Below are 14,306 nucleotides of genomic sequence, written 5' to 3'. Positions count from 1 at the left end.
TTTGTTTGTTTTTTTGAAAAAGTAAAATTGATAAACCTCTATCTAGGCTTCTCAAAAAGAAAAGAGAGAGGACCAAAATAGATAAAATCATGAATGAAAATGGAATTATTACAACCAATCCCTAATAAATACAAGCAATTATCAGGGAATACTATGAAAAATTATATGCCAACAAACTGGACAACCTGGAAGAAATGGACAAATTCCTAAACACCCACACACTTCCAAAACTCAAAGAGGAAGAAATGGAAAATTTGAACAGACCCATAACTAGTGAAGGAATTCAATCAGTTATCAAAAATGTCCCAACAAATAAGTCTCAGACCAGATGGTTTCCCTGGGGAATTCTACCACATATTTAAAGCAGAGTTAATACCTATCCTTCTCAAGCTGTTCCAAAAAATAGAAAGGGAAGGAAAACTTCCAGGCTCATTCTATGAAGCCAGCATTACTTTATTCCCAAACCAGACAGAGACCCACCAAAAAAAGAGAACTACAGGCCAATATCCCTGATGAATATGTATGCAAATATTCTCAATAAGATACTAGCAAATCGAATTCAACAGCATATAAAAAGACGTATTCACCACGATCAAGTGGGATTCATTCCTGGGCTGTAGGGCTGGTTCAGTATTCACAAATCAATCACTGTGATACATCACATTAATAAAAGAAAAGATAACAATATGATCCTGTCAATCGATGCAGAAAAAGCATTTGACAAAATACAGCATCCCTTTTTAATAAAAACCCTCGAGAAAGTCAGGATAGAAGGAACATACTTAATTGTCATAAAAGCCATTTATGAAAAGCCCACAGCTAATATCATCCTCAATGAGGAAAAACTGAGAGCTTTCCCCCTGAGACCAGGAACACGACAGGGATGTCCACTCTCACAGCTGTTGTTTAACATAGTGCTGGAAGTTCTAGCATCAGCAATCAGACAACAAAAGGAAATCAAAGGCATCAAAATTAACAAAGATGAAGTCAAACTTTCACTTTTTGCAGATGACATGATATTATACATGGAAAATACGATAGGCTCCACCAAAAGTCTGCTAGAACTGATACATGAATTCAGCAAAGTTGCAGGTTAAAAAACCAGTGTTACAAAAATCAGTTACATTTTTATACACCTATAATGAAGCAACAGAAAGAGAAAGAAAGAAATTTGTTCCAGTTACAATTTCACCAAGAATCATAAAATACCTAGGAATAAACCTGACCAAAGATGTTAAAGATCTGTATGCTGAAAACTATAGAAAGCTTATGAAGGAAATTGAAGAAGACACACAGAAATAGAAAAACATTCCATGCTTATGGATTGGAAGAATAAATATTGTTTAAAATGTCAGTACTACCCAAAGCAATCTATACATTCAATGCAATCCCAATCAAAATTACACCAGCATTATTCTCAAAGCTAGAACAATCCTAAAATATGTATGGAACCACAAAAGACCCCTGAATAGCCAAAGTAATATTGAAGAAGAAAACCAAAGTTGGAGGCATCACAATCCCAGATTTTAGCTTCTACTAACAGAGGTGTAATCATCAAGACAGTATAGTATTGGCACAAAAGCAGACACATGACCAATGGAATAGAATAGAGACTCCTGAATTGGACCCACAAATGGATGGCCAACTAATCTTTGACAAAGCAGGGAAGAATATCCAATGGAAAAAAGACAGTCTGTTTAACAAATCGTGCTGGGAGAACTGGACAGCAACATGCAGAACAATGAATCTAGAACACTTTCTTACACCATGCACAAAAAAAAACTCAAAATGGATGAAAGACCTCAATGTGAGACAGGAAACTATCAAAACCCTAGAGAAGAAAGCAGGTAAAAACCTCTCTGACCTCAGCCGCCGCAATTTCTTATTTGACACATCTCCAAAGGCAAGGGAATTAAAAGCAAAAATGAACTATAGGGACCTCATGAAGATAAAAAGCTTCTGCACAGCAAAGGAAACAATCAACAAAACTAAAAGGCAACTGACAGAATTGGAAAAGATATTTGCAAATAACATATCACATAAAGGCTAGTATCCAAAATCTATAAAGAACTCACCAAACTCCACACCCGAAAAACAATCCAGTGAAGAAGAACAAGGCAATATTAGAATTGAAATCATACTAGAATAAGTCAATTATGAAATAAAGTGGAAGAAAAGATAAATATTCTATGCAAAAGAATTCCAAGTAATTTATATACGTACTCTGCCTTGAAGAGGGGAGGAGAACTCCCCATTCCCTAAGACCGGGCTGTGTATAGTGACTTTCCTTCCAAAGAGTACAGTATGGAGTGAGGAAAGGGTCAGATGGGAATAACATTACAGTGGAGAAACCTGAAAATGCTACCTTTAGCCGGATCATTAAGATCAACATCAACAATGACAAATCACGTTCAAAATACATACTTTTGGTATAGTATGATGAAAATGTCAATTTACTTCTGTGATATTCCTCCCTACAACCCAATCTCTGTCTACTCATGAGGGAAACATTAGAAAAGTCCAGTAGATCAGCATCCTTCAAAATGCCTGACTCATGCTCCTCACAACTGCCAAAGCCATCACATACACACAGACACACACAAATCTGATAAAGTGTCACAGCCAAGAGCAGCTTAAGGAGATACAATGACTAAATGTAATTTAAACTGAATGGCATCCTACACACTAGGTAAAAAATAAAGGCATATGAATAAAATGTCAACTTTAATAATTATACTTGATTATTATAATAACTGTGGCATACTAACTGGGGAAACCGGGTGAGAAGTATAAACTCTTTTTACTGCTTTCTCACAGCTTTTAAAAGATTTTTTGAAACAGTTGTAGGTTTTTATAAAAATGTGGCAAAAATATAGATTTAGAAGGGGAAAACTGATGAAAATATTAACTGATAAATATATATTGAAGAATTTTTAGTCCTAAAACTGAGGATATTGAGCTGCAAAGAATATCAGCCACATAACATAGTCAAATGTAAAGAATGTAAAATATATTTTATGTTTCACAGAATGTTTCATAATAATGTCTAGTACATTCAGTACAATGATATTCTGTTAAGTCTTTTTCAAAAATAGCACAAATACACAGGACAGACTGTTATTTCAATAGAAAATGTTATTTATAGTAAGTGAAGAAATTTTTATTGCTCAAAATAATTTCATGGCCATTAGAAGAAAGAGCTTATTAAAATAATATATTCAAAATTAAAAATTATTTAGGATTTTATTAAATAATCTAGAATGAAATTTAGTATTAAATAATTTAGAATTACCTTTCTTCTGTATATTCAGCAAGTGAGAGAATTTTAGACTTTGTATATGATTTATAGTTTATTAAAATTACACATGTCTGTAATATGTAGGCTAATTTTCCTTGCTTAGAAAGTTCTGAGAAATGTGAGAAAAGGTAGGAGAGAGAAGAGCTCCTCACATTCAGAAGCTGGGCTGACACATCCAGGCCATTTATTCCCCCATGTGATAAATAATCTCACAATATACCAACCTAACACCAGGTCACTCTGAGACACATATGAGTAAAAGAAAAAAAGTCACTTCATAATTTTTTTTAAGTACAAAGAAAACATGGTCACCATAACATCCACAAGAAAATGAACACTGTTTTTTACTAAATGAGTATCTCCTACTCCTTTACCCAATCATAGAATTGCCCCTGCTTTCTGACAGTGTCCATTACAGAGAGCCCACTCTTCTTAGACCAAAACTAAATCCTAAAACAGATTCTTTCTAATACCTCTTAATGAGATATTCAACATTCCCCAATGGTGTGTGCCCTGCCTCATCGATGTGAGTGAGTACCCGACTTGCTCGCTTCTAATGTCTCCCTGGAGGTCTTTGGCTAAAAGTCATTGACAAAAATCAAGAAATTGGCACGACAAAAATAAAGAACCTTTACATTTGGGAAGATAGAATTAGTAAATTCTGCAAATTTCCGAATGTGGGGGGGAAAATTACTTTGGCTTTCATACTAGTTCTTGCAGAACACTAAATCGGTTGAGCGTCCGACTTTGGCTCAGGTCATGATCTCACAGTCTGTGAGTTCGAGCCCCACATCGGGCTCTGTGCTGATGGCTCAGAACCTGGAGCCTGCTTCCAATTCTGTGTCTCCCTCTCTCTCTGCCCCTTCCCTGCTCATGCTCTCTCTCTGTCTCAAAAATAAATAAAAACATTAAGAAAAAAAAATCTTTAAAATAAATAAAATAACTTCTTAGGACTCAACTTCTGCTCAATCTTTATTATAATAAATATATTTTCAGTTGCTGAAGGGAAGACTGCCATTTCTCTCATCCACTTGGCCAGGATCTCCCCAACTACTATTTACTGCTCTGTGTTTGACTTCCTGTTTATGAACTGTGAGCAGTACTAGTACAGAACAAGCTATTACAGAGGCTGACATAATTCTTTATAAAACTGAAGAGTCAAATATTGCTGAACTATAAAAAGGGATCAGATCTACAGTAAGAGGCTGCCAGAATATAAGTATTAAACCCATATGTGCTTTAAAGCTCACTGTCATTATTAGAGTATAATGTAAAAGTATTCCTCAAAGTTCATATTCGTATCTTGGAAGTAATAAATTCAGGGATATAGTTTCTTCTAATGATTCTAGAGGTTCTCTAGCACATTCAATTCTGTATCTAACTCCGATGCTAATACTTGGTGTAATATTGGGCAGTTATTATATACATGGTTAGTTACTCAGTTTCTTTCTTCTATAATAAGCATCCACTGCTTTAGGCATCAAAATAGACTGAACACGTTCTTAGAAGGAATAACTAAATAACTGAGTATCTATTTATTAATAAATTTTTTCATCTACTTCTCTATTTATGTATTCATTAATCTGACTGACCAACTGCCTGTTATTTATCTCTTAAAATTTAAGTCCTTGCTTTGGCCATTTATCACCTGTGTCGCATGATTTGGAGCAAGTTACCTCTCTAACTTCTCTCACACAGCTCTCCCACTCATTGGGTCTGTCTGTGCTGGCAAAGTCTTATCTCAGGGGCTTTGCATTTGTTCCTATGTTGGGAAAGCTCTTCCCAAGATAATTATTTGGCTTCCATTCTGATTTTCTTCAGGTCTTCAGTCCTATTTGACTTTCTTCATGAGAACTTTCTTGAACCCTTCCGAAAATTTTTCCCTCTCTCCATTATATTTACGATTCTAACTCCCTTTACTGTTTAAAACACACACACACACACACACACACACACACACACACACAATGTAAAATATATATATGTTTATTTTATATATTTTGTTTTCCTCACTTAGAATTCTCTACTAAGTAGAACTTTCTACTTAGTAGAATTCTCTACTAAGACAAAGATTTTTGTTTGTTGATTCAGTGCTACATTCCCAGTATCTAGAATGGAACTTGTCCATTGAAACCCTCATGAAAAAATTTTCAGATTCACGGAATTTGGGGGGAGGATAAAAAATACATTGCTTACCACTGAACTTTGTACAGACCGTACGCTACATACATGGCATACTTAGTCTTGTAATATTTTATATAACACCACGCATAGATCTCTTGCAACCACCATAAAACTCAAGGACTCATGACTCTCTATAAAGATACTAAGTGTTATTAGAGAAATTAGTAAGTCCTAGTCATAAACAACACTTAAATATACACAAAAATCTATATATACTCTATATTGCATGATTAGATTTTTACAATATATTTTGAGTAACTTTACTGTGATTATGAGGTTATAATTTAATTCATGAAAATTAAATGGCATTTGCATAACTATAACTCAATCATAATATTCTTCATCAAGTCAATCATTATAGGTGAGTGTAATTTTAATGAATGCAGTTAATTAATTTTAATTTTCAAATGAATGCATTTAAATAATAATTTAGAATTTTCACCTAATAAAGTAAAGCAGCACATCATTCTCTAACATTTTTAAATGAAGTATGGCTTCTTATAGGATTAACTCAGTCATTTTTTCTTAGTATTGGAATGTTAAATAAGATGCATATGATTATCAAATGGGACAAAAATAACAGCAGTGAAATCAATGTTAGTTATATGACTGAATGAATAAACTTCTTAAAATAATAAAATTGTAGCTTCCAGTTAGAAAGTATCTCATTTTTAAAAAGCATCACACACTGAAATATAAAATCATGAATTATAGTACAACTTTCATTTTATGGAAAATGGGTATAGTATGTACACAGAAACAGTGCATAGTGGTTTCCAGTCTCTGGTTTATGTCAGAGAAAATATTAAAAAAACTATATAATTGTGGTGAAATAAAAAAGTTTTAATAAGACATTTAAAGTGTAAATAGCCTTTTCTTTATAATTTTCCAAAAATGTGGATTCATAAGTTAGAATGCGCCTCATTTAACCCTGCAAGTATGACATTGGATAAATCACCTCACCTCTCCAAACTTTATTTTTTACTTGTATAATAGCAGTATTATAACCCATATAGTATTATAACCCATATAATAATAGCAGTATTATAACCCATATATAATAGCTACATAACTTTTTGAATAAGAATTTAATAAATATTAGTAACAGAAGTAGTTGTAGTTAGTGGTTATATTTGCAATAAAGGAAAGATGATGCTTACTATGTAATCCTTGATACATCTTTCCCTCACATTTATGAGTCTTGCATCAAGGGAATGGGAGAACCTGCATGCAGGCTGGGTAGAGAATCTTCTAGCATACCCAGGAAGCAGCACTGCACTAGCTGTGTGGCTTACCGTCCACAAGACTGGAAAAAAATCTATTCCACTTGTCTCAAATTAGAATATGGAATTCAGAGTAATCTAATGAACACGTAATCTATGCACAAGGAAAAGGAAATGAGTGTGGCACCCACCAAGTTATCACTCTGCACACGATGTTACCTGATGTCTATAAATCATCTAAATTGTGTAATCTATAAATTCTAAATCTTGTAATTTATAAATCTTGTAAATTTAATTTTGGTGTTACTATACCACTGACCAACCTATTATACAATTAAAAGTTAGTTTACAGAAGGAAGTGTAGCAATTTGCTGTACTACTTAGAAAATAAAGTTGTTTAAAATCAGACATTATGCCATTCTGTATTCTGGCTAAGGAAAATTTCTGCTATGGGTATTCACATAAGCTAGTTTCCAAATTAAATAGGACTGAAAACAAACTCATACTGACAGTTACTATCTCTTTTGCAAGGAAATGTAGATTATGATTTTATTTTACTGTTCTCTCTTAAAACATATTCCAAACATAACTATTTCAACCCTCAGTAGCATTAAATGTAGGAATATAAACATTTTAAAAGTAGTTTCAAATCAATTTATCAATTCCAGGTATGCCAACAACTTCCTTAGAGATATAGGAGATATTTAATTAACAGCTATATTTTATAAAACAACACATTGAAAATGTAAATGAGAAAAGGAAAACAATCAGAAAGCTGGATTATAGCAAGTAATGGACCACAGTGTCTCTTTTGGTATCACTAGAGATCACTTCCAAATAGTCAGTATCTCTTTGTGGATATCTGGCAGTTCTCTGCTATATTGAATGTTCTCATTTTCAGTTACTATTCTCATCCAGGGTGTGATAGTAAAAGTTGACAAAAGTTGACAAAAAAGTTAAAAGTCTGACTTAAAATGGACGACAACATTGAATTCCAACTTTTACTTCTGCTAAAATGTCTCCAAATCAGGAACCTAGATAGCTCAGTCAGTTTATACATCAGGGTCTCGATTTCAGCTGACTTCATGATCTCACCATTCACAGGTTTGAGCCCCACATCAGGCTCTTCACTGAGGGCACAGAGTCTGCTTGAGATTCTCTGTCTCCCTCTCTCTCTGCTCCTCGCCTTCTCGCACTCTCTCTCAAAAGTAAACATTTAAAAAATAATAGAATGTGTCCAAATCATCCATTTTTATCCAATTTGTAGCATCGTTTTATATTTTAAACTGTTCATAATCTGCACTGAGCTCAACAACGTCTTTGGGCAAAATAGATGATAGAGCCCTCACATCAGTTTTGCAGTTTTAGTTTTAAATTGGGTTGAGAAATTGATATGACACTTATTCTGAGGAACCTCTAAAGGTATATGCTGGAGTTTTATTGAATGACATAAACCTTTTCTCCTCATATTTTTGATTCTATGATTATAAAACCACATTTTAGCTTCATCAATTTAAAGACATTGCTTTATGAAAATTTTTAAATAGGCTGTACTATCTTAATTTTCCTCTCAATAGGTTTATTTTGACTTTAATTAATGTTTCCTTCTTAAATAAAATACCATTTGATACATTCATTTTCAAAATAATACACAGTAATGATATTTCCTATTTTCTTTTAATTAAACAACTTGAAACTTACTCCTATAGCTGTATTTATCTCTAATCCATTCCTTCTAAATAATGTGTAATTCTCCATCTTTTGCATTTACCCCATGTCATCTACCTTGTAGATGTAAATGACAGACACCTTGGGGTGTCTGGTGGCTCAGTTAAGCATATAACTCTTGGTTTCAGCTCACATCATGGTCTCACAATTGTGAGATTGAGCCCCACATCAGGCTCCATGCTGAGCATGGAACCTGGTTGGGATTCTTTCCCTCTCTTTCTCTGTCTCTGTCTCTCTCTCTCTGTGTCTCTCTCTGTCTCTCTTTTAGAAGTAAATAAAACATAATATAAAATTAAAAAAAAAACAAATGATATACACCTAATTTGACTCCAATTTGCCTCCTGAAATTAGGGTACAAATAGAATAGGGTTACCCACAAGGCAACGGGTACAAAATTTAAGGATGCTCTCACTCTCAGAGCAAGTACACTACCCTGTGCTCATGTCTTACATGACCTTGAGAGTCAGTGCCTCAAGTTTTGCACCCAAGCTGCCCCCTTACTTCATTTTAGTCCTCAACCAAGTCTTCCTAAAAGAACACACAGTATTTCTCCTTCTGACTTTATGGGAGGATGTTTTGGGATTTTATACCCATACAAGAACTGCTGTATCATGGTTTATATGTATACATCAACTGACTCAATGATACTACATTACTGTCCATATGTTTACAACAACCTACACTCCATGATGTACATGAAGTTTTGTATCATATTGTTGCATTAGCATTATTTATCACCCTAATACCAACCACTCTAATGGTTCTAAAGTGATATTTTATGATTACTAATAATTCTATGACTTCCCCTTATTTGTGCTTGGTAGTTCTTTTTACTTTAATCTTTTGAAAATGCCTTCTCATATCTTTCACACATATTTGAACTGGAATTGCTCTTTTCATAAGAATTTCTCATATTCCAGGCATTGATTTGTAGTTGATCTTAGATATACAAGTATCTTCCTCCAAATATTATTTATTAACTTTGAACATAGTGCACTTTATTGGGACTTCGTCAAGATAAAAAGTTTCTGTACAGTGAAGGAAACAACAAAACTAAAAGGCAGGCTACAGAATGGGAGAAGATATTTGCAAATGATATATCTGATAAAGGGCTAGTATGCAAAATCTATAAAGAACTTATCAAACTCAACACCCCCAAAATAATCCAGTTAAGAATGGGCAGAAGGTGAGTCACCTGGGTGGCTCGGTAGGTTAAGCGTCTGACTTTGGCTCATGATCTCACTGCTTATGAATTTGAGCCCCACATCAAGCTCTGTGCTGACAGCTCAGAGCCCGGAGCCTGCTTCAGATTCTGTCTCCATGTCTCTGCCCTCCCCTGCTCACGTTCTCTCTCTCTCTGTCTCTCTGTCTCTAATATAAAATAAAACATAAAAAAATGAAAAATGAAAAAAATGAAATGGGCAGAAGACATGAACAGACATTCCAAAGAAGTATCCAGATGGCTAACAGACACATGAAAAGATGCTCAACATCACTTATCATCAGGGAAATACACATCAAAACCACAATGAGAAACCACCTCAAACTTGTCAGAATGACTAAAATTAACAGTATACGAAATAACAGATATTGGCAAGGATGTGGAGAAAGGGGAACCTTCCTACACTGTTGGTAAGAATGCAAAGTGGATACAAAACCCAAAGGATACAAAACCCAAAGGATACAAAATACAGATTTGAAGGGGCACATGCACCCTGATGTTTTTAGCAGCATTATCAACAATAGCCAAACTATGGAAACAGCCCAAATATCCATCAGCTGATGAGTGGATAAAGAAGATGTGGTATATATACACACTACGGGGCTACTTTATTATTTGGGTCATTTATACACAGTAATTTCAGCTCCCCCAGTTAGTAGTTTTGAAAACATACACTTGTGCTGTAGAAGTCTATTGAGGAAGGTAATAGAATTACACAATTTTTAATCTTTCCTCTTTTTTTTCTTCTATTTCTTATTTTTTCCACTTCTCTCCCTATTCTTCTAAAACTAGTTTTTTAACTCTTCAGGTTGTAGTTCAGAAAATTATGCAGTAATTACTGCTCCTTATGTGACATTGCATAAATAAAAAGACACAGTATACTTAAATGAAAATGATTCCATTGCTCCCATTCTAAAATATACCACATAGTAAACCAAAAGATTTAACTGCATATTCCATCATATTTGGCTATTATGTCTTCATTCCATTTTCACAGATCATTATCAATTTCCTTAAATGTGTTTTTTGTTGTTGTTATTGTTTTTTGTTTTGTTTTTTTGTTTTGTTTTGTTTTTTGAGAGAGGGGGAGAGAGAGAGCATCCATGATCAGGGGAGGGGCAGAGAGAAAGGGAGACAGAGAATCCTGAGCAGGGTCTGTGCTGTCAGCACAGAGCTCAATGAGGGTTTGACCTCAAGAATTGTGAGATTGTGACCTGAGCTGAAATCAAGAGTTGGATGCTTAACTGACTGAGCCACCCTGGTGCCCCTCATTATCAATTAAAGAAGCATAACTATTCATCTCCCACTAGGTTCACATAATACTATAATAATAATGATAATTATCATTTAATTGACAGTATGTGCCACAATACTGTATTAAATGTAATTGTCAGAATCAGGTAGGTTTTGCTATAGTAACAAGTCCTCAAATATCAGGGACTTAGTACTATAAAAATTTCTCATTTATGAAAAATTCAATGCAGCTAGTTAGGGATTTCCCTCAATTTCTTGATGTCTGCTCCCCAGGGTTTCTAGAATTGCCTAGGCAGGGCCAGAGAGAGAAGAAAGAAAGGAAGATACACACCAACTCTTAATGCTTGAAACTAGACGTGTGATACATCCCTTCCTCTCACATTCCCATTTGCCAGAGCTCAGCCCCACGATCCCACAATAATGCCAAATTAGGCTTATGAATGTTGCCGTCCTGTCATCTTCTGAGAAAGTGAAAATAGTCAGTTGAACAATTAGAACTGTCATTACTGAGTGAATAAAATGTTCTCCTTTTAAATCCATTTCTATTACTATGAATTTACTCTCATGGCTCCTAACTGCAATCTTAGACTTTATTCCAAAATCAGGGCTACTTTCTCCACCTGAATAATCTGGGATTATTGCAAAGTTTTAAAAGATAATGTGTTCCCAGAAATAGATTAGCTAACTGGCCATCATCATGTGACATTTAGCTCTACTTCAATATTTTCTCTCAGACAAAAACTCCAAGAAACTCTTTTTCTTGGGGTAGGGGAGGCTGCCATGCCCAGATTCAGAAAGGTGATGGTGCCCACAGCTACATTAGCCTTAACTATCCAACGGAAACAGAAATAAAGGGAAGGTGCTAGCAGTCATCATTAGGATGATAATTGTAAAGCGTAACATGAGGGCTTTCATAACGATGAAAGTTTAGAAAGGCAACTGAGAAGATAGAAATGAGCAAAGACAAGAATGAACAGTTCCAGCAAAAGAAAGAAGATAATAGACGAACTGAGTTGAAAAAGAACAGACGGAACCTCACCATCTCTAACAATACAGAAGTTTGAAGAAAACTTTTCCCTCTCTTATTTCTCTTCCCTTTCTCTCCTTTTATCTTGCTTTGTTTGTTCTTCTCCTCTGGCATTGGTCTTTTTTCACATATATATAAAAATAGATTGAGAATTCTCTTGCTTTTCAAAGCTTAAAAGGATGATTTCAGTCTTCAAATTTAGTAAACTTACTAGATTAATCTTTGTTAAGAGATAAAAGTAGGGAGAAACAAAATAAACAAAAACATTCAAGTGTCTCCCTAATTCCTCCCTCACTCCTCCATCCTGACCTTCTTTTTTTTTTGGACACTCTCTTTGTCACCTCCATAAAAGCAACTGGATGAATAGCAGTCAATGACCTTTCCTTAGTGAGAGGGATGAAACTACAAAATCAGGCCTTTAATCTGAACCTCAAAAGAAAGCCCATTTCAGGCAGGCATAGGCCTAAGGGCTGCACCTTGAATGCCTGACACACCTATATATTGCACTATTTTTAGTGACAACATCCAAAGTAATTTTAGCACTTGATAAAGACCAAAATGACTTCACACAACATTACCATTAGAGCATTTCATGCTACCATAAAAGAGGCACTAATTACCACAGGAAGTCAGGGACAGCTTTATATTTTTCTCTATAAAAGACATAATACATTATAAACTCCATAGTTAGCATCATTCTGTCATGAGTTCTTTTTAGATTTAAATATAGACTACTCCCATTTGCAAAGCTCATGTCTGAAGAATCGTGAATGACCTATTTACACTATAAACATTTCTTTAAAAGTGATATAAGGAGCTTATTTCAGTCCCCAAACAAAAATGTTCACTTGTGCTAAGTCAACAGGGAGAATTTCTTATCCAAGCCTCCAATTTTCTACTTGATTCTTTATCACCAACAATGAAGCTTTCTTGCATGTGGAAAGAATCTAAACCTGGTAACTTTCAGTGGCAATGCTACAAAAGGTGTCTTCCTATTGTAGGCACTAAACCTAGATAGAAGAGGAGGAAAGAGTTTTATTTTTTTTTTCAACGTTTATTTATTTTTTTTGGGATAGAGAGAGACAGAGCATGAACGGGGGAGGGTCAGAGAGAGAGGGAGACACAGAATCGGAAACAGGCTCCAGGCTCTGAGCCATCAGCCCAGAGCCTGACGCGGGGCTCGAACTCACAGACCGCGAGATCGTGACCTGGCTGAAGTCGGACGCTTAACCGACTGCGCCACCCAGGCGCCCCAAGTTTTATTTTATTGTATTACTACAAATCGCTGCCTTGAGATCATGGTACTTCTGGGATAGAATAAGATCAAATGTTTTAAACTCTATTTTTACTATACTGTAATTTAAAAATAAAAATTCTATAAGGCCCTTCACATGAGAATACTTTTCATGAGATCAGAAGGACAACAAACGAACACCACATGCATTATGTAAATAGTAAGTGCAACACTGGATGAAGTACAAGTATGTTCATCGTGGGCTAAATACAATCATACTTTGAATGTAGTCTGTTGTTTCTTCCAATGTTTACTTCTATTCTAGGCAATTTTGAATTCCAGTCCATTTTTCTCTTCCAAAGCCAAGCCACAATTTGTCAAGTTATAATATTTTATCATAGATCTACGTTATCAGTGTGTATTTAGTGAATATTAATACAATAATAATTATATGTTGCGTATGTGTAAATGCTCAACAAATGCAACTCAAATGCAAGTGAAAATTATTCTCATATATTTCTAACTTAAAGCAATACAATTCTGAGCTTAGAGTCAAAAAGTAACCCCTTAATATCTTATACAGTTTACCCTTGAACAACATGGATGTGAACTACATGGGTCCACTTAAATCCAGATTGTTTTTTATGCAATACAGTGCTATTAAATGTATCTTCTCTCCCCTGTGATATTCTTAATAATACTTTCTGTTCTTTGACTTACCTTATTGTAAGAATACAGTATGTAATGCATATAACACACACAAAAAATACATGTTAATCAACTATTTATGTTACTGGTAAAGCTTCTGGTCTTTAGGCTATTCATAATTAAGTTTTTGAGGAGTCCCAAGTTATACATAGATTTTCCACTGCACAGGGCGTAATTCCCCTAACCTACATATTGTTCAAGTATGAACTGTAATAATGACTGACACAGGACTTGACATTATCGCCTCATTCAAAGTCTGGGAGTAAAATATAACAAAATAAAAGTAAAGTTAAAGACTTGGCATTAAAAATTTAACTATTAATTATAATATTTATTAACAGTATTGTAAGGTATAATTTTTATAAAAGTGTACTTCCAAGATGTAGTAGTCTTAGAAATAAATGGATGAGTATAGAAAACAATTCTTC

The sequence above is a fragment of the Herpailurus yagouaroundi genome, unplaced genomic scaffold (genome assembly GCF_014898765.1).
Source record: "Herpailurus yagouaroundi ecotype Mexico unplaced genomic scaffold, PumYag 29, whole genome shotgun sequence".
In the NCBI taxonomy this organism is placed as follows: domain Eukaryota; kingdom Metazoa; phylum Chordata; class Mammalia; order Carnivora; family Felidae; genus Herpailurus; species Herpailurus yagouaroundi.
This window is presented reverse-complemented; position numbering follows the sequence as displayed.